The sequence below is a fragment of the Dendrobates tinctorius genome, unplaced genomic scaffold (genome assembly GCF_039654945.1).
Source record: "Dendrobates tinctorius isolate UK_male_01 unplaced genomic scaffold, ASM3965494v1 ptg000071l, whole genome shotgun sequence".
NCBI classification, from domain to species: Eukaryota; Metazoa; Chordata; class Amphibia; order Anura; family Dendrobatidae; genus Dendrobates; species Dendrobates tinctorius.
The window spans coordinates 23498821-23520528 of record NW_027361739.1 but is presented as its reverse complement, the minus strand read 5'-3'; positions in this window follow the sequence as shown (position 1 = coordinate 23520528).

Here is a 21708-nt window from a genome sequence, read left to right as displayed (position 1 = left end):
CTACATTCATACTACATGCAACATACATACTACATATATACTACATGCATGCTACATACATACTGCATGATACATACATACCACATATATACTACATACATACTACATGCATGCTACATGCTACATACATACCACATACATACTACATGCATGCTACATACATACTACATGCTACACACATACTACATGCTACATACATACAACATGCATACTACATACATGCTACATTCATACTACATACTACATACATGCTACATTCATACTACATGCAACATACATACTACATATATACTACATGCATGCTACATACATACTGCATGCTACATACATACCACATATATACTACATACATACTACATGCATGCTACATGCTACATACATACCACATACATACTACATACATACTACATGCATACTACATGCAACATACATACTACATATATACTACATGCATGCTACATACATACTGCATGCTAAATACATACCACATATATACTACATACATACTACATGCATGCTACATGCATGCTACATGCTACATACATAACACATATATACTACATGCATGCTACATACATACTACATGCTACATACTACATATATACTACATGCATGCTACATACTACATGCTACATACATACTACATATATACTACATGCATGCTACATACATACTGCATGCTACATGCATGCTACATACATACTACATACATACTACATGCTACATACATACTACATACATACTACATGCATGCTACATGCATGCTACATGCATGCTACATACATACCACATATATACTACATGCATGCTACATACATACTACATGCATGCTACATACATACTACATGCTACATACATACTACATATATACTACATGCATGCTACATACATACTACATGCTACATACATACCACATATATACTACATACATACAATACATTCATACAATACATACATAGACATACAGTACATATAACATAGAGTAACATACTTACCAATACTTGTCACATTGTTCCCCGAAGCCATTGTCTTTCCGGAATAAATATTAACATAACAAACCACAAAAATACTCACCCACGATCCGAAGCAGTCCACGAGTGTGTCCCACGACGATCTTGGGTAGAGAACGGCAGCATCAGATGATGCTGCCGTTCTCTACGGGCTGCAGGAATCCAATGACGGAAGGTAGGTATCCTTCCGCACTGTATTCCTCCGCCACTTAAAAAAAAAAAAGTCCCTAGTCTCACTTTATGCCATTGCTGTGTGGGAATTTCCCACACAGCAATGGCATAAAGTGAGACTAGGGACTTTTTTTTTAAGTGGCGGAGGAATACAGTGCGGAAGGATACCTACCTTCCGTCATTGGATTCCTGCAGCCCGTAGAGAACGGCAGCATCATCTGATGCTGCCGTTCTCTACCCAAGATCGTCGTGGGACACACTCGTGGACTGCTTCGGATCGTGGGTGAGTATTTTTGTGGTTTGTTATGTTAATATTTATTCCGGAAAGACAATGGCTTCGGGGAACAATGTGACAAGTATTGGTAAGTATGTTACTCTATGTTATATGTACTGTATGTCTATGTATGTATTGTATGAATGTATTGTATGTATGTAGTATATATGTGGTATGTATGTAGCATGTAGTATGTATGTAGCATGCAGTATGTATGTAGCATGTATGTAGTATGTATGTAGTATATATGTAGTATGTATGTAGCATGTAGTATGTATGTAGCATGCATGTAGTATGTATGTAGCATGCATGTAGTATGTATGTATGTAGTATGTAGTATGTATGTAGCATGCAGTATGTATGTAGCATGTATGTAGTATATATGTAGTATGTATGTAGCATGCATGTAGTATGTATGTAGCATGCATGTAGTATGTATGTAGCATGTATGTAGTATGTATGTAGTATATATGTAGTATGTATGTAGCATGTAATATGTATGTAGCATGCATGTAGTATGTATGTAGTATTTTTTTTTTTTTTTTTTAACATTTAACACATTAGCCGGATGATGGGACTACTACTGTCCCATCATTGGCTAATGTGTCAATCACTGTCATGGTAGCAGGCATCGCCAGATGGGACTTGTAGTCCCATCGGACGATGCTTGCACAGACCCCCGGACATCAGCACAGCCCCCCGGCAGGCCGGCACAGCCCCCCGGCAGGCCGGTACAGACCCCCACAGGGTGCACAGACCACCGGCAGGCCGGCACAGCCCCCCGGCAGGCCGGCAGAGACCCCGGGCAGTCCACACAGCCCCCCGGCAGGCCGGCACAGCCCCCCGGCAGGCCGGCAGAGACCCCCGGAAGGCCCGAAATGACGGCGCATCATGATGCGCACACACCGCGCATCATGATGACGTCAGGCCGTCAATCAACTGAACTTCCGATTCCGATGCCGAATTCCGATATTGAAAAAATATCGGAAGTCGGTATCGGAATTCCGATACAGCAAGTATCGGCCGATACCCGATACTTGCGGTATCGGAATGCTCAACACTAGTCTTCATATAGTGTATGTAAATTTCTGGTTTCAACTGGACATTGCGGTGGTAGATAAAACTCCAAAACAATGTTCACCAATTACATACAGTACATCAATGACATCTTTATATCTATCTATTCTATGCATTTATATCCAGGCCCGGATTGGTAATATAACCAACCGGGCATTTTCCCGCTGGGCCGCTGTCATGTGGGCCGCAGGCAGCAGCGCCTGATCATCTGGCAGCTTGCCAGCTAATGCGGTCACTGGTCTGGCTGTTGCTCCTGCCGCTGGCCCTCTGTGGGCACGGCAGTTATAGTTTCCAACTCTCCAGCACTGCAGGGAGATAAGCCGCCACGCCCCCTCTCACGCACCCCATCCTTGCCGTACCATGAGACCTCCCCCCGCAGCCACTCACAGCGTCGCTTGCCTGCTCTCTTCTCTGTTCACAGGACCTGTGATGAGGTCACAGGAGGGGAGGAGTCAGGGGTCACATGATCAGGAGCCTTTGGGCAGACCCCTGATCATGTCACCCCTGACTCTGCCCCTCCTTTGACCTCATCACGGGACCTGTGCGCTCAGCCTTGTGTCTTGGTGTCTGCAAGACTCTGCTGTGCTGTTGTCATGGTGCTGGATGAGGTAAGTATGTGTGGTGGGGTCAGGAGGGGTTTACAGGGTAGATGTAGCAGAGCCGTGTGTGCATGAGGTGTACAGAGCGGAGCCGCGCGAGTACGAGGTGTACGGAGCGGAGCAGAGCCGCGCGAGTACCAGGTGTACGGAGCGGAGCCGCGCAAGTACCAGGTGTGCGGAGCGGAGCCGCGCGAGTACGAGGTGTGCGGAGCGGAGCCGCGCGAGTACGAGGTGTGCGGAGCGGAGCCGCGCGAGTACGAGGTGTGCGGAGCGGAGCCGCGCGAGTACGAGGTGTGCGGAGCGGAGCCGCGCGAGTACGAGGTGTGCGGAGCGGAGCCGCACGAGTACGAGGTGTGCAGAGAGGAGCCACGCGAGTACGAGGTGTGCGGAGTGGAGCCGCGCGAGTACAAAGCGGGCTTTTCCCACGGACACAGGAGTACATGGCGGAGCCCCGAGGAGCATTTTAAAACACACACATGACGTTCCACCTGAAGCGATATGCTGGAAGCTGACCGGAAATGAAATAATTTCTTGAGGAGATTGTGACGGAACCAGGAATGCTTCAGATCCATTACCATGTCCTCCTCCGACAGCGCAGACAGCAGGATCGCCTTGAAATCGGGGATGCCGGACATGTGAGCGGATCATGATATGTACCGCATCGGGAGGCTCAGGTGGGCACTACAATGGGAGCCGGGCTGCCATAGTATCTTTATAGAATCTTTCTTTATTTCTTTCTCTGTTCTTTCTTTTTCAATCTCTGCTCTGTCTTTCCCTCATTTTCTTTCTCTCTCTCTGTTCTTTCTTTCTCTCTCTAATCTATCTTTTTTCTTTCTCTCTCTCTATCTGTTCTTTCTTTTCCCTCTTTCTTTCTTTTTCTTTCCTCTCTCTTTCTCTCTGTTCTTTCTTTCTTTTCTTTACTTCTTTCTTTCTCTCTCTGTCTCTCTGTTCTTTCTTTCCCCTCTTTCTTTCTCTCTGTTCTTTCTTCTTTCTCTCTCTGTTCTTTCTTTCTCTCTCGCTCTCCTTTCTTTCTCCCTCTTTTTTCTTTTTTCTCTCTCTCTTCCTCAGTACCAGTCAGTGTGTTCAGCCGTGCTAAATGGGTGCCATTAGGCATGGACTTGGGTGTGACTAGTTGTGAAATGGGTGTGGCCAGGTGTGGCCTAAAATTTGCAGCGACGCGCTGCGCGCGACTCAGTCTTTGTCCCTCTTTCCCTTCTTCAAAAGTTGGGAGGTATGATAGGGGCAGCTATGACCAGGGGGTCTGGTTGCCCAATGGATAGCAGTTCTGCCAGGAATTCTGTCACTGTGCACACAAAAGGGGACAGAGCTTTGGGAGGAGTACTGTACCTAAAAGCAATAAATAGGACTGAGCTGAAATCCTGGGCACAGCTGTGACTACATGTTATATAGTTGTGTTAATCTCCTCTCACTTCTTGTAACCTACAAGTGTACAAAGATATTATATAGTCACCATGTGACTAGTGGGCCTGTGTAACTTTAAATGCCAGGGCTGAATTTTAGTCCCAGTCCGGCCCTGTTTATATATATTCTATCTTCTCTTCTGTCTGGTCACGCTGTGATTTTACTGTACTGAGCTGATGAAATGTCAGGTTTTCTAGGACATGGGTGGGAAAAAAATTGGAAGGCACACACATGGTCTGTGTGCTGTGCGACTGACTTGCATTGGTGAGTCTCGTCCGATATACGTGGCCACTCACAGCATGCTGCAGTTATTTTCTCAGTCTGATCTGAGCTGAGAAAAAAATTGCAGATGAGCAGGGAATCATAGAATAACATTAGTAAAAATGCAATCCGATTTTTTTTTTTTATTGGATTGCACTCGTCCGTTTATTTTAGCTGTAAATTTTTATTAAAGTTTTCAAGTTTTAAAGGACATGAGTCCCAACATACAATTAAATTCGAAAGACATTGTTAGACGTCTGGTTTCTGTGTCTGCTCTGCAGGAATCCAGAGCCTCACATCCTGCGGTTTCCTGCTGTCTATCTACTGCAGAGAAGATTACTTTGCAGCAGACCGCTCCAGAGACTAAGTTCCTCTGTGCTCCTACTGGGCTTGCTCACGAGGAGATCTCCCATTGGAGATCGGGAGTCATGTGCCCAGGTCCTGCTCCAGATCTCATTGGTCCATCTCGGATATCTGGAAGGTCCCGCACGGCTATAAAAAGCACGCATGACCGTTCAGCCATGCGCTAGTATAGACTTTTCAAGCTAAATGTGTGAATGGTGACGGATGTATGACTCTGGTGACAGACTCATTTGAAACCCCTTCCCTCTGATATTACGCATGTGGATAGGGAATTAGTGCAGTAGTCAGCGCCAGTCAGTGGCAAGCCTCCGACATTGCGCCTGCTTCCTAGCTTTGTCGACTAGCTGCCATGTCCTGCGCCACGCTGCAATCCTCCTTGGCATCCACAGTAGCGACGCCGCACACACGGTAGGTCTAGGCGGACGCAGCTCCTCTGCCTTGGGTCCTGCTACTGTGACCAGATACCGTGTGTGCATTTTCCTGTGGTCTGTGACACTAACAGGCTCAGCGTTTTTGTATGTTTATGTTGTGGCGCCTCTGTGTGTGAACAGAGCCCGCTTTGTGCACTTCGGGTGAAGTCTAACCCGTGCGCATTATACCGCCATATTGCTCGTCTGTCATTACCTAGCAGCGGTGTAACACCTACTGCACGGTGGACCCCGAGCGGCAAACGCACTTTTTTATTTTTATTTAGTGCGTTCCGCCGTTCCTATCAGATATCTTATAAAAAAAAAAAAAAGAGGAAAGGTTACAAAAACCAAACCATGAAGATAGAACATGGATGAATACTCCCTCTATTATTTATAATACCCAGATGGGTAATGGGGTAGTGACTTCCATTTATTCCACGTTAATCTAGGTACCCATGTACCCTTAATAAACTTTAGCCATAATGATTCAGCAATATACAGAAAAAAGGCGTAAGAAAATATTATTGGATATTGCATAATTGTACCTCACATAGACTAACGTAAGGCTAGGACACACACACTTAGGGTAGGGAAGGGTTAGGACACAGGCTACAGAAGAAACTGAATAATCCAACAAATCCTAACCATTTCTCTGAGCCCAGTAGAAATCCTACGGGGCCCAAATGGAGTCAAACCCATCCACCCTTGCCCACAAAAGAGCTGCTACCTCTAGCTACAGAAGTGATTTTTCAGGGAGGCGTAGACCAGTGTTTGACCTACACAGAGGAAAAGATTGGAAATAAAAAAAAGGAACTAACCTCTACTGCAGGGTAAACCAGGGCTCCGACCAGGCAAATATTATCTATATCTTGCAGGGATACGCGCTTACTTGAAAGAAACAAAAATCGGCATTCAAAAACTGTAGGGATATTAGAAATATGAACCCGCACTGGCAAAGAGATATAGATAACTTCAATCTACTGAATCTTGCAATATAGGAGTAAAAGAATATTAAAAACAGGTTATTTCAAGACTGATAAGTCAACTAGGTCCATTTTGGGGTGCTCCTTTCTTGTCATCCCCACCCTTCCTTCGATCCTTCCTTCTTTTCTGTGACCAAATCGAAGGAGGAGGTGGACCCCCAGGGGTTGGGATGCCTCATCTGGTAATTTAGGGATTTGGAGTCCAAATGTATCAGAAAAGCCTGGAAGGTCCTCCATAGATAGCATAGCAGTGTCGCCGATACACCCGCTTTCCAGGCTGGTAGAGCGAAAGCCAAACCCCTCCTGTAAGGGATTTTAAGGTCTTTCAGGAGGGACAGCAAAGGCCTAAGAATTCTTCTTTTTGCAATGTAATACAGGATAAGTTCAGAAATATCTGAATTGCAGCATCCATATATTATATTTCCCCTTGGGACCTGGCTTGTGCCATAATTTTTTCCTTTGCTTCAAAATCATGAAGGCTCTTGGATATGGTAGTGATGCCTTGGGCTGTAGGGCCCGATGAGCTTGATCAAATTTAATGGGCTTTGAAGTTGGTTCTCCCAAGATGGAATTAAACATGTCCTGAAGTATCTTTTTAGCATTTTCCTGATCAGTAGATTCAGGGACCCCTCTCACCCTAATGTTACATCTTCTTCCCCTATTGTCCAAGTCCTCCAGTTGTACCAGAAGGTCTCTAATTGTTTTCTGGTGCAAGATAGATGTCTTGTGTAGTTCCACCATATGACATCATGATCCCCCTCCAATGAATCAATCCTGCCTGACAGAAGCTGCAGGTTTTGATGCAGGCAAGCAATTTCAGACCTGCATGTGTCTTTAACCTCTGTTGTTAAAGCTTTAAAGTCTGCTTTTGAAGGGAAACGTGAAAAGAACCTCATCCATTGTGGGGGAAGGTGCTCATCTGATTGGTCCCTTTCCTCATCAGAGGATTCATCCATATATTCACTCTCCTCTTCCTCTCATGTGGTGTTTGGAGTTATATTAGGGGGACCCTTTTGAGAAACCCATATCACTCGTCCGTTTTTAATGCAGATGAGTATGAATCCTAAAACAGAGACTAAGACCTGTGTCATTACTTTTATGAATATCACTTATAAATCTAAAACAAAACACAAAGTTATCAAAAATATATAGATATATACATTTCTTAAATGATTATCAAAGCAATGTATGAAATATTTATCATAACAGCCTCTTCTGATCAGTAGGCCTTGTGCAATGTCACTCATCAGTCACAGACTACTAATATGATCTCTGGAAGATGCACCTGTCCTGAGAATTGATTCGCTCATCTCTAGTTTCTAGATTTTTTTTCCCAAAACCACCTTATCCTCCTTAACTCCTTTCCTACATTAGACGTACTATTCCATCCTTGTGACCAGGGACCTAAGTCCCAAGAACGGAATAGTAGATCATAGAGATCAGCGGCGCCCCCCCGTGGGGAGCGCCGCTGATCATGGCCGGTTGTCAGCTTCTTATCACGGCTGACACCCAGCACTATGTGTCAGGGGCGGTCACGGATGACCCCCGGCACACTGCGATCAAACATGATCGCAGTGTACCGGGGGTTTAGGGAATCATCGGCAGGGAGGGTTTCCCTCCATGCTTCCCTGAGACCCCCAGAGCAGCCCGATGTGCTGCGCTGCTCTGGGGGCCTCCTTCCCTGCAGGTCCCCGGATCCAATATGGTGGCGGGGACCTTCGGGGGCCTGCAGGGAGCCGGCTCCCTTACTGCCTGCAGAGCACAGGCATGAGGAAGCCTGCTGCAGTGCCTGTGTCAGATCGCTGATCTGTAACAGCAATCAGTGATATGTCAGATCAGCGATCTGTCACATGACAGTGATGTCCTCCCTGGGACAGTGTAATAAAGTAAAAAAAAAAAAAAAAAAAAAAAGTGTAAAAATAATTTATAAAAAAATCGCTAAATAAATAAAAAAAAAATATTCCCTAATAAATTCATTTTTTGAAAATAAAAAAAAACAATAAAAGTAAACATATTTGATATCGCCGCGTCCATAACGACCCGCCCTATAGCACTGTCCCACTAGTTAACCCTTTTATTGAACCGCTTAAAAATTAAAAATAAAAAACGAAGCAAAAAATAATGCTTTATCATCATACCGCCGAACAAAAAGTGCAATATCGCGCGATCAAAAAGACGGATATAAATAACCATGGTACCGCTTAAAACGTCATCTTGTCCTGCAAAAAAACCAGCCACCACACAGCGTCATGAGCGAAAAAATAAAAAAGTTATAGCTCGCAGAATAAAGCAATGTAAAAATAATTATTTTTTCTAAAAAATTGTTTTCATTGCATAAAAGCGACAAAACATAAAAAAAGATATAAATGAGGTATCGCTGTAACCGTACTGAACCAAAGAATAAAACTGCCTTATCAATTTCACTACACACGGAACGGTGTAAACGCACCCCCCAAAAGAAATTCATGAAATGCTGGTTTTTGTTCATTCTGCATCCCAAAAATCGGAATAATAAGTGATCAAAAAATGTCACGTGCCCGAAAATGATACCAATAGAAACGTCAACTCGCCCAGCAAAAAATAAAACCTCACATGACTCGGTGGGTCAAAATATGGAAAAATTATAGCTCTCAAAATGTGGTGATGCAAAAACTATTTTTACAATAAAAAGCGTCTTTTAGCATGCGACAGCTGCCAAATATAAAAACCCAACATAAAAAGTAAATCCCCCCGTTATCACCCCCTTAGTTATGGAAAAATAATAAAATAAAAAAAATGTATTTATTTCCATTTTCCCATTAGGTTTAGGGCAAGGGCTAGGGTTAGGGTTAGGGTTAGGGCTAGGGTTAGGGCTGAGGTTAGGGGTGTGTTGGGGTTAGGGTTGGAGTTAGAATTGGGGGGTTTCCACTGTTTTGGCACATCAGGGGCTTTCCAAACGCGACATGGCATCCGATCTCAATTCCAGCCAAAAAAGTCAAATGGCGCTGCTTCCCTTTCGAGCGCTGCCATGCGCTCAAATAGTGGTTTACCCCCACATGTGGGGTATCAGCAAACTCAGGACAAATTGCACAATAACTTTTGGGGTCCTGATACCCTTGGGAAAATAAAAATTGGGGGTGAAAAGATCATTTTTGTGGAAAAAAATGATTTTTTTAGTTGTACGGCTGTACGTTATAAACTTCTTGAAGCCCTTGGGGGTTCAAAGTGATCACCACATATCTAGATAAGTTCCTTGGGGAGTCTAGTTTCCAAAATGGGGTCACTTGTGGGGGGTTTCCACTGTTTAGGCGCTCAGGAGCTCTCCAAATGTGACATGGTGTCCGATCTGAATTCCGGCCAATTTTGCATAGAAAAAGTCAAACGGCGCTCCTTCCCTTTTGAGCTCTACCATGCGCCGAAACAGTGGTTCCCCCCCACATATCAGGTATCAGCATACTCAGGACAAACTGCACAATAGCTTTTGCAGTCCAATTTCTCTTGTTACCCTTGGAAAATAAAAAAAGAACCTGAAGTAATTTGTTTTGTGAAAAAAAGTTAAATGTTCATTTTTTTTTAAACATTCAAAAAATTCCTGTGAAGCACCTGAAGGGTTACTAAACTTCTTGAATCTGGTTTTGAGTACCTTGAGGGGTGCAGTTTTTAGAATGGTGTCACTTTGGGGTATTTTCTATCATATAGACCCCTCAAAGTGACTTCAAATGTGATATGGTCCGTAAAAATAAAATGGTGGTGTAAAAATTAGAAATCGCTGGTCAACTTTTAGCCCTTATAACTTCCGAACAAAAAAAAAGTTTGGTTTCCAAATTGTGTTGATGTAAAGTAAACATGTGGGAAATGTTACTTATTAAGTTTTTTGAGTGCCACAGAGATACTGTGATTTAAGAGTATAAAAATTCAAAGTTGGAAAATTGCGAAGTTTTCAAAATTTTCGCCACATTTCCGTTTTTTTCACAAATAAATGCAAGTTATATGAATTAAATTTTACCACTAACATGAAGTACAATATGTCATGAGAAAACAATGTCAGGATCACCAGGATCCATGGAAGTGTTCCAGAGTTATTACCTCATAAAGGGACAGTGGTCAGAATTGTAAAAATTGGCCCGAGCATTAACATGCAAACCACCCTTGGGAGTAAAGGGGTTAAAAGGAGCTGTGCAAAATTAGAAATTCATGGCTTCTTGCAGAAACAACACCACACCTGTTTAAAGGATGGGTCTGGTTCTGTAGCTCAGAGCCACCGAATTAACCAGAGCTAAGCTGTATTAGGCCATGTTCACACCTTAAGTATTTGGTGAATTTTTTACCTCAGTATTTGTAAGCCAAAACCAGGAGTGGGTGAGAAATCCAGAAGTGGTGATGTGTTTCTATTATACTTTTCCTCTGATTGTTCCTCTCCTGATTTTGGCTTACAAATACTGAGGTAAAAAATTCACGAATTGAAGAAAAAGTATAATAGAAACACGTCACCACTTCTGTATTTCTCACCCACTCCTGCTTTTGGCTTGCAAATACGGAGGTAAAAAACTCACCAAACACTCAATGTGTGTGCCTTATGATCCACAACCTGTAGGCAGTAGTGGTGATATTGCTAGAAGAAAAAAAGCCATGCTTTTCTTATCCTCTACAAGTCCTTTAAAAAAAGTTTTGGCTTGGGATTCTATGCAAGTTATCAAACTTTCAGCTTGCTTCCCATACTGGCGTCAAAATTTTTCCGACTCGCTTCCCAGTAGTGACAATGACTTTACCAATAAAAGTAAATGCTGCTCTGTTCTCTCTACATGCAAAGATCAGTGGGCAGAAGACATCACAGTGCAGCGCTCAGACACGAGCATATACATGTTTCCTTTACTCCACCCGTAGAACGCTGGGACTTTAAACAGAGGGAGTGTTGAGGAGCTGCGGGTGGCACTGCCAATAAAATGCCGTCGGGTTCCTGAGCACTGTCTGTTTTGTGTGGAATGATGTGTAGCTGTGAATAATAGTAGGTGTCCAGCCGCGTCTAATAATGCAGCAAGGCTTTTCATGTTGAGCACCCCACAGAATAATAATACAAGTAAATATCCGCACTGACATCAATTCTTAACTCTTTCCTGACAGGAAAAATGTAGATTTGGAAAGTATAAATCTCGAAACTGCAAGGGTTAAACTGACTTTTGAGGGCCGCTGAAGTTTTACCACATTTTAAAGTGTTTCGTACCTTTTCAAAGGTTTATGAGGAGGTTAGTTTGTTGGTTTTATTATCAAATTTTCTATTTCCCTACGCACTGGTTAAACATAGCTTCTGGGCTCGCTGGAGTATGGATTTTACCATATTGCTTATTTTCTACGGGCAAATTGATTTCCTTTGGTAACATAAAAACTGATTTGTAGGCTATAATGTAACTTTGTGTTATTCAACAAGGTTTTTTTTTCTAAAATTGGCTTTAATAAGAAGTCAGTTGACTTGACATTAGCAAGAAAAGGATGGGAAGTCAGGTAGCTTGGATCATCATTGGTGTCAAAGATTAAAGGGGTCACATCTAAAGGGTAGGGAATTCTTAAAGGGGTCTCACATTTTAGACATTCATGCCATATCCAATACCTATTAAGGCTCATTCAGACAGCCATATATTCTCTCATACAACAGAGTTAGGTTGATTATGCTAATCAAACTCTGATCAGAGTTTGATCATAGTGCGACTCATAGTGTGATCCGATTCTCTCGGATGCTTTGGAAGTGGAAGTAGGCGCCCTTATCTCCAGCTGCATAGGTTGCACCAATGGTATGTCCGCCTTTGCTCTTCTCCCTTAGATAAAAAAGCCACCGCACTCAAGCAAAAATTGAATGCAATGGTCATGTATGGCGATGACTCTCTCAATTTAAGTCTATGGGAGCTGCTTACACTAAAATGGAGGGGGACATACATTAGTTACAGAGGTTGGCTTACAGTATGTGTCTATAGTGGGATTATTGTTCAAAATTTTTTATTCATTTTCTAAAATGTAAACCCTCTGACTTCTTACCAGTTTTTGCTGAAAGTTTGTTTTGTTTATTCCCAGTATTGACCTGAATTTGATGAGTGTGCACATCCAGAGGTAAAGGATCCCTTGAGTTCTTATGAGCCATGCAGGCTCAACATTGATGGTAGTCAGATGTAAATCTAGTGACTTAGGTGATCAAGGTTGAACATACCATATAGGGGCAATGGGGTCCTTAGATAGAGTGGACCCAGTATTGGTTGGTCCATACCCATTTCTTGGCACAACTGGATTATTAGCAAATAATGGGATACCATGCCCCCCAAATATCCACACTGCATGAACATGCTTTCAAGAAACCCATTTAAATGCATAAAAGTTAATGTCCTGGTTTTTGGTCAGTGACTCATACCCTCATTATGGCCAACTGCGTAGTCATTACCAATTAATAATGCTTACCAAATATAGTGCCAAGTGCATAAAGTCCCTACACACCATAAAGTCTGATACTATCTGCATCTGATAACTGCTGATCCCACGTTTTCCAATCAGCGGTCATTTATTATACTGTGTACACATGCTAAGCGAACTTATATTTGTAGGGAACAATCATTAATAGATTGTTCTGTTCTCATAGACTTGTACACAAAAAAAAGAGCTGCCAAAAACGATTTTTTTTAAGCTAACCAAAAGATCATTTCACCTGATGAGTGAGCGTTTTGCTCAGTTGATGAATGACTAACCAGCAGCCTGTTCACATTGTCGATTATTGAAAAATGTGTCCCTAGAAACTCTCCTTAATGATAATTTTGCAGTGTAAATTCACCCATACTCTTCCGACTAATCTAAACTAATTTTCACATTGTTTTACGTATTTGAAAGCCGGATTGCTGTTTGAACTTATTGTGACCTCCTGATTTTTAGTATGGTCTCATTTATTGATTAGTTTATCCTTGATATGGCATCACTCAAATCCCTTAAAGGTTTAGAAGAACCATGTTTGTATATAATCTACGAGAGATTTCATTTGAGAGTAGAGCGCGCTTACAAAGAGCATCTCTCACTCTGGACGACCTGTCATCTTCTGCATTATAGAGACATCTTATCGATTTGAATGCACTTTACAACCGTTAATCTCTCCTGTGGTGTCACTGTAGACAAATTGGACCCTAAATGCCAGGTTTTCCCCTGATTGCTAGAGATATCAGTTGAGGTGCACTCTGTAATCAAATTATTGGCATGGGGCCCTTCTAACTAGCAAGGATTGTCCTAACACACAACATCTGCAATCTTAAAGAGAACCTGAGAGCTGATACCTGCTGCTTGATCAACAGCATGTATCAGCTGTCAGTTTCACTTTAAAAGGGGCTATCCAGTTGGAAATTGTATGACCGATCCTTAGGATAGGTCATAACTAGGGATGAGCGAGCATAATCGTGGGGATTCGGTACTCGGCGAGTAGTGAAGTACTCGGAACATAGCGAGTATTTCACTACTCGCCTCGCACTACTCGGATCTCCCGCCCAGCATTTGCCAATCACAGTAATGCCACAGCCTTCTTGATGGTGGGCGACATTACTATGATTGGCTGGCTGCTCAGCATCATAGCCTATGAGTCATCATAGCCTGGCTCTATCTAAGCCCTGCTGCCGCCATTTTCTGCACATTGCATGCAGAACACATTCAGCTAGTGTAGGGAGAGTGTGAGCAGCTGCTAGGGAGAGTTGTGTTTATTGTGCAAATCATCCAGAAATCCTCTGTAAAACCCAAAAGCTCTTTTCAGAGCTGAAAACATAACGTCAGGGACTGAGTAATGACAGTTTTCCCAGCTATTTTTGTGGTCTCATTTACCCCTGCAGGGCAGTTTTTTTGTGCTGTTGCGTTGCTGTGTTTACAGCGAATGGTATGCACGCACGGTACTGCACAACTGACACGCAGTCAGCACCGCTGTCTTGTGTGGTGACTGGGGTGTGTAATATCGCCTTAAACCTCAGGGCAATTTTTTTGTGCTGTTGCGGTGCTGTGTTCACAGCGAATAGGACGCACGGACGGTACTGCACAACTGACACGCAGCCAGCACCGCTGTCTTGTGTGGTGACTGGGGTGTGTAATATCGCCTTAAACCTCAGGGCAATTTTTTTGTGCTGTGTTCACAGCGAATAGGACGCACGCACGGTACTGCACAACTGACACGCAGCCAGTACCGCTGTCTTGTGTGGTGACTGGGGTGCGTAATCTCGAATTAAACCTTAAGGCAATTTTTTTCGTGCTGTTGCGGTGCTGTGTTCACAGCGAATAGGACACATGCACGGTACTGCGCAACTGACAAGCAGCCGGCACCGCTGTCTTGTGTGGTGACTGGGGTGCGTAATCTCGCCTTAAACCTCAGGGCAATTTTTTAGTGGCAGCACCACTGTCTTGTGTGGTTACTGGGGTGCGTAATTTCACCTTATACCTCAGGGCAATATTTTTGTGCTGTCGCGGTGCTGTTTGTAAAACACAAAGCAGTACTAGGCTGTAGTGCTACCTTCCACAAAGCACAAACATCTGCAACTATGGCAGAAAAATCCAAAATTCCTAAAAAGGCTGTTGTGAAGGGACAGGGATGTGGACGTGGGGTTGTCATTGGTGCTCAACAAGGCACAGAGTCTTGGAGACCGAAGAAGGTTGATGCATCTAGGTTCCTGGCGAAATTTCCAGGTCTGGAACATAAACGAGTCTGGAAGCCAGAAGAACAAGAGCAGATACTGTCTTGGATGGCTGATAAGGTATCATCGAAATGTTCTAGCAGCACCCAATCGTCCATGACAAAACAGTCTACTGTCCATACAGAGAACGCTGGGTCATCCTATTCTCAACCTGTTCCTAGTTCATCACCCGGTCAGGAGCCACAGGAAACATTTGACCCCATCCTTGGTCACTCTGAGGATCTGTTTGATCCATTTCCTTTTGTTGCCTCTGGCCTCTCACGGCGTGACATTGAAGAGGAAGTAAGTTGATGATGGCCAAATATTTGAAACCCCACAGCCAAAAGAAAGCAACTTTCATCCACGTGATATACCGGGTGAAGAGTTGGAGGCTGATGGTGATGACACACAGTTGCCATCTGGCCAGTCGCCAATATCAACAAGGAAGGAGGATGACATGGACGAAGAGGTGGTCGATGATGAGACCACCGATCCGACCTGGACTGTTGACACACATAGTCAGCATAGCAGGACAGAGGAAGAGGGTGGATATGTAGCACCAACAAAGCCACCAAGGGCTACTGGTTTGAGCAGAGTGCGAAGTGTGTCAACTGTTGCCAAGAGCAATCCCTCTGTGCCCCAAGTCAAGACAAGGATGCGTTCAGCCGCTGTCTGGAAATTTTTTTACGATAGTCCTTCTGAACCAAATGTTGTCATCTGTAGCATCTGCCATAGGAAGCTGAACAGAGGCCAGGGCAAAGGCAACCAAAGCACCACCAGTATGCGGAAACACAAGGCAGCTAAGCACCCTAGTTGGTGGGTTGAACAACAGGGTACCAAATCAGTGTCTGGGACTGCAGGTCAAACCACTGCCATGTCGCCTGTGATACGTCCTTTCCAATCTGCTGGGCAGGAAGCGGGTGATCATCATACCTCTTGCTCACAAGCTGCGGTTGCACAGACACAGGCCACAACAATGTCATGTGACTACGATGGGCTACAGTTTAAATTATGGGATGGGGCCATTATATCATATTCTTGAAGGGTTCCTTTAGGCTATGTGTCCACGTTAGTGTTTTTAAACGCTCAGAAAACCGGACTCCTTCCCAGAAACCGCGCGTTATATTTCCGTGCATTTTTTGTGCGATTTTTGCACAAAACACGTGCATTTTTTATGCGTTTGTTCCGCGCGGTTTCTGGAAAGCTTGGAAACATCTAAAAACGTGGACCTATGCGGAAAATAATGAGCATGCTGCGTTTTTTGCCGCTAAGCTTTTTCTGAGCAGAAAAAAACGCATGCATTGGCACAAAAAGCCAAAAATGCATTAAATTGAATGGGAAGCTTATTTTAAGCGTTTCTGAAGCATCTGATCTGGCACAAAAAAAAATAAAATAAAAAAAAAAGCTACAGATGGATCTGGATAAGTTGTGAACTTGGGTCGAAAGGTGGCAGATGCAGTTTAACAATGATAAATGTAAGGTTATACACATGGGAAGAAGGAATCAATATCACCATTACACACTGAACGGTAAACCACTGGGTAAATCTGACATGGAGAAGGACTTGGGGATCCTAGTTAATGATAAACTTACCTGGAGCAGCCAGTGCAGCGGCGGCCAAGGCAAACAGGATCATGGAGTGCATTAAAAGAGGTCTGGATACACATGATGAGAGCATTATACTGCCTCTGTGCAAATCTCTGGTTAGACCGCACATGGAGTACTGTGTATAGTTTTGGTCACCGGTGCTCAGGAAGGATATAATGGAACTAGAGCGGGTACAAAGGAGGGCACCAAAATTAATAAAGGGGATGGGGGAACTACAATACCCAGAGAGATTAGCAAAATTAGGATTATTTAGTCTAGAAAAAAGACAACTGAGGTGCGATCTAATAACCATGTATAAGTATATAAGGGGACAATACAAATATCTCTCCAAGGATCTGTTTATACCAAGGAAGGTGACGGTCACAAGGGGGCATTGTCTGCGTCTGGAGGAGAAAAGGTTTTTCCACCAACATAGAAGAGGATTCTTTACTGATAGGGCAGTGAGAATCTGGAATACCCTGCCTGAAGAGGTGGTGATGGCGAACTCAGTCGAAGGGTTCGAGAGGCCTGGATGTCTTCCTGGAGCGTAACGATATTGTATCTTACAGTTATTGCTAGGTTCTTTAGAAGGAAGTAGATCTGGGGATTTATTCTGACAGAATTTTATAGGCTGAACTGGATGAACTAATGCTCTTTTTGGCCTTACTAACTATGTTACTATGTTATTAACAAGCTCATCCACTTATTTGTCCCAGGAAGGGTCCAATTGTCCGTGCCCCAGATCTATGAAAGGAGGCGTAAATACCAAGCCACACACCCACAAGTAGAGTTGAGCGAAACGGGTCGAAAAATTTCAAAAGTCGCCGACTTTTGGCAAAGTCGGGTTTCATGAAACGAAACCCGACCCTAGGATGAGGTCGGCCACGAGGTCGGCGACTTACGTGCCAAATTCGCGTTTCAAAAGTTTGTTTTGAGCTCTTTTTCAGCCAATCAGGATCCACGGACACTGTGGGCAACGTGATGACGTAGGCAGGGGTCACCACCATCTTTCAGAAGGGCATGCAAGTGATTGGCTTGCTTTGGTGGGCGTCACAGGGGGTATAAAAGGGTGTGCACGCCGACCGCCATCTTACTTCTGCCGATCTCAGTATAGGGAGAGGTTGCTGCTGATTCTGTAGGGAGAGCGTTAGGCAGGGAAGACAAAAAAAACTGCTTCTGCTGCTAGCGATTTGGCCTGCACAACACACCAGTCACTGTGTGTGCAGTGCAAGGGGAGGCTATATAGTGGTGTATCAGTGGTGTTGGTTGTTGGGCTGCCTTCTAAGGCTTCCTGACATTCCTGCATTGCTGTTTACCCACTGCTCCGCAAACTGCTTTTTTAAAAGCAATCCCAATTTTTTTTTTTTGTCCTGCTGAGAAGAAAAAAAAACTGCTTCTGCTGCTAGCAATTTGGCCTGCACAACACACCAGTCACTGTGTGTGCAGTGCAAGGGGAGGCTATATTGTGGTGTATCAGTGGTGTTGGTTGTTGGGCTGCCTTTTAAGGCTTCCTGACAGGCTGGCATTGCTGTTTACCCACTGCTCTGCAAACTGCTTTTTTAAAAGCAATCCAATCTCCCTTATCCTCTAGTCACTTTTGTCACAGCTGTGCCATCGAGCCTGTGACATAGCGCTCAGATATCAGTGGGCCTCACACAATCCAAAAGTGTCCAGTGTCCAAAAGTGTGTGCAGAGATTCAAAATCTCCCTTATCCTCTAGTCACTTTGGTCACAGCTGTGCCATCGAGCCTGTCACATAGCGCTCAGATATTCATTGGGCCTCACACAATCCAAAAGTGTCCAGTGTCCAAAAGTGTGTGCAGAGATTCAAAATCTCCCTTATCCTCTAGTCACTTTGGTCACAGCTGTGCCATCGAGCCTGTCACATAGCGCTCAGATATTCATTGGGCCTCACACAATCCAAAAGTGTCCAGTGTCCAAAAGTGTGTGCAGAGATTCAAAATCTCCCTTATCCTCTAGTCACTTTGGTCACAGCTGTGCCATCGAGCCTGTCACATAGCGCTCAGATATTCATTGGGCCTCACACAATCCAAAAGTGTCCAGTGTCCAAAAGTGTGTGCAGAGATTCAAAATCTCCCTTATCCTATAGTCACTTTGGTCACAGCTGTCCAATCGAGCCTGTCACATAGCGCTCAGATATTCATTGGGCCTCACACAATCCAAAAGTGTCCAGTGTCCAAAAGTGTGTGCCGAGATTCAAAATCTCCCTTATCCTCTAGTCACTTTGGTCACAGCTGTGCCATCGAGCCTGTCACATAGCGCTCAGATATTCATTGGGCCTCACACAATCCAAAAGTGTCCAGTGTCCAAAAGTGTGTGCAGAGATTCAAAATCTCCCTTATCCTCGAGTCACTTTGGTCACAGCTGTGCCATCGAGCCTGTCACATAGTGCTCAGATATTCATTGGGCCTCACACAATCCAAAAGTGTCCAGTGTCCAAAAGTGTGTGCAGAGATTCAAAATCTCCCTTATCCTCTAGGGTCTAAGAAGTAACGTTTCTCCTTGCGGAGAGTGACATGCCAGCTGTGGCTTGTCAAGGTAAGGAGACTTATTCGCCGTGCAATGCTCCTCTGGGAAAATAATATGCAAATTGCCTCTTCAGAAAGAAAGAGGACTTTTACTCTACAGCGCCACCTATTGGTAGTAGCGATCCTACAAGTCACAATCAACCCTTTAACGAGTCTTGTAGTATGACTTAGGATACAAGCCAAATCAGAATCTCAATTTGCAGACACGGTGTTTCGAGCTGTTGGCTCTCGTCAGTGCAAAGTATGAGATCTGATTTGGCAAGGTGAGAGGCTCTGGACTAGGGTCTAAGAAGTAACGTTTCTTGAAACGTTACTTCTTAGACCCTAGTCCAGAGCCTCTCACCTTGCCAAATCAGATCTCATACTTTGCACTGACGAGAGCCAACAGCTCGAAACACCGTGTCTGCAAATTGAGATTCTGATTTGGCTTGTATCCTAAGTCATACTACAAGACTCGTTAAAGGGTTGATTGTGACTTGTAGGATCGCTACTACCAATAGGTGGCGCTGTAGAGTAAAAGTCCTCTTTCTTTCTGAAGAGGCAATTTGCATATTATTTTCCCAGAGGAGCATTGCACGGCGAATAAGTCTCCTTACCTTGACAAGCCACAGCTGGCATGTCACTCTCCGCAAGGAGAAACGTTACTTCTTAGACCCTAGTCCAGAGCCTCTCACCTTGCCAAATCAGATCTCATACTTTGCACTGACGAGAGCCAACAGCTCGAAACACCGTGTCTGCAAATTGAGATTCTGATTTGGCTTGTATCCTAAGTCATACTACAAGACTCGTTAAAGGGTTGATTGTGACTTGTAGGATCGCTACTACCAATAGGTGGCGCTGTAGAGTAAAAGTCCTCTTTCTTTCTGAAGAGGCAATTTGCACCTTATCCTCTAGTCACTTTGGTCACAGCTGTGCCATCGAGCCTGTCACATAGCGCTCAGATATTCATTGGGCCTCACACAATCCAAAAGTGTCCAGTGTCCAAAAGTGTGTGCAGAGATTCAAAATCTCCCTTATCCTCTAGTCACTTTGGTCACAGCTGTGCCATCGAGCCTGTCACATAGCGCTCAGATATTCATTGGGCCTCACACAATCCAAAAGTGTCCAGTGTCCAAAAGTGTGTGAGGAGATTCAAAATCTCCCTTATCCTCTAGTCACTTTGGTCACAGCTGTGCCATCGAGCCTGTCACATAGCGCTCAGATATTCATTGGGCCTCACACAATCCAAAAGTGTCCAGTGTCCAAAAGTGTGTGCAGAGATTCAAAATCTCCCTTATCCTCTAGTCACTTTGGTCACAGCTGTGCCATCGAGCCTGTCACATAGCGCTCAGATATTCATTGGGCCTCACACAATCCAAAAGTGTCCAGTGTCCAAAAGTGTGTGCAGAGATTCAAAATCTCCCTTATCCTCTAGTCACTTTGGTCACAGCTGTGCCATCGAGCCTGTCACATAGCGCTCAGATATTCATTGGGCCTCACACAATCCAAAAGTGTCCAGTGTCCAAAAGTGTGTGCAGAGATTCAAAATCTCCCTTATCCTCTAGTCACTTTGGTCACAGCTGTGCCATCGAGCCTGTCACATAGCGCTCAGATATTCATTGGGCCTCACACAATCCAAAAGTGTCCAGTGTCCAAAAGTGTGTGCAGAGATTCAAAATCTCCCTTATCCTCTAGTCACTTTGGTCACAGCTGTGCCATCGAGCCTGTCACATAGCGCTCAGATATTCATTGGGCCTCACACAATCCAAAAGTGTCCAGTGTCCACAAGTGTCTGCAGAAATTCAAAATCGCCCTTATCCTATAGACACCTTGTACCTTGTTTTACATTACTATATAGTTTGTTGGATTTTGTCTACATTTCTACCAAAAATGAGGAAGGCTGGTGGAAGAGGCCGTGGAATTGGGCGGGGGTTGGCAGCTGGTAATGATGGTGTTGGTGGTGGATCTGATGGTAGTGGCAAGAGCAAAATAGGACCAAATGCAGGAGGTGTTGAGCCTGCGTCATCGTCTGGCTACATAAGGCCTCGAACGCTTAGTTTTCTAGGAGTTGGCAAACCGCTTTTAAAGCCAGAGCATCAGGAAAAAGTTTTGTCTTACATTGCTGACTCAGCCTCCAGCTCTATCGCCTCCTCTTCTTCAGTTGTAAAAAGTAAAAGCACTGAGTCGTCATTGGAGGCTCATGTTCATGAACCACACCTTTCCTTGTGTCCTTCACCCCAACCAAGATTGAAGGATGACGCAGGCCATACTACTGATTACTCCATGGAGCTGTTTTCACATACCATGCCTGGATTATCAAGTGAAATGGTGAATTACCCAGGCCAAGATGAATCTGACATGGAGTGCACTGATGC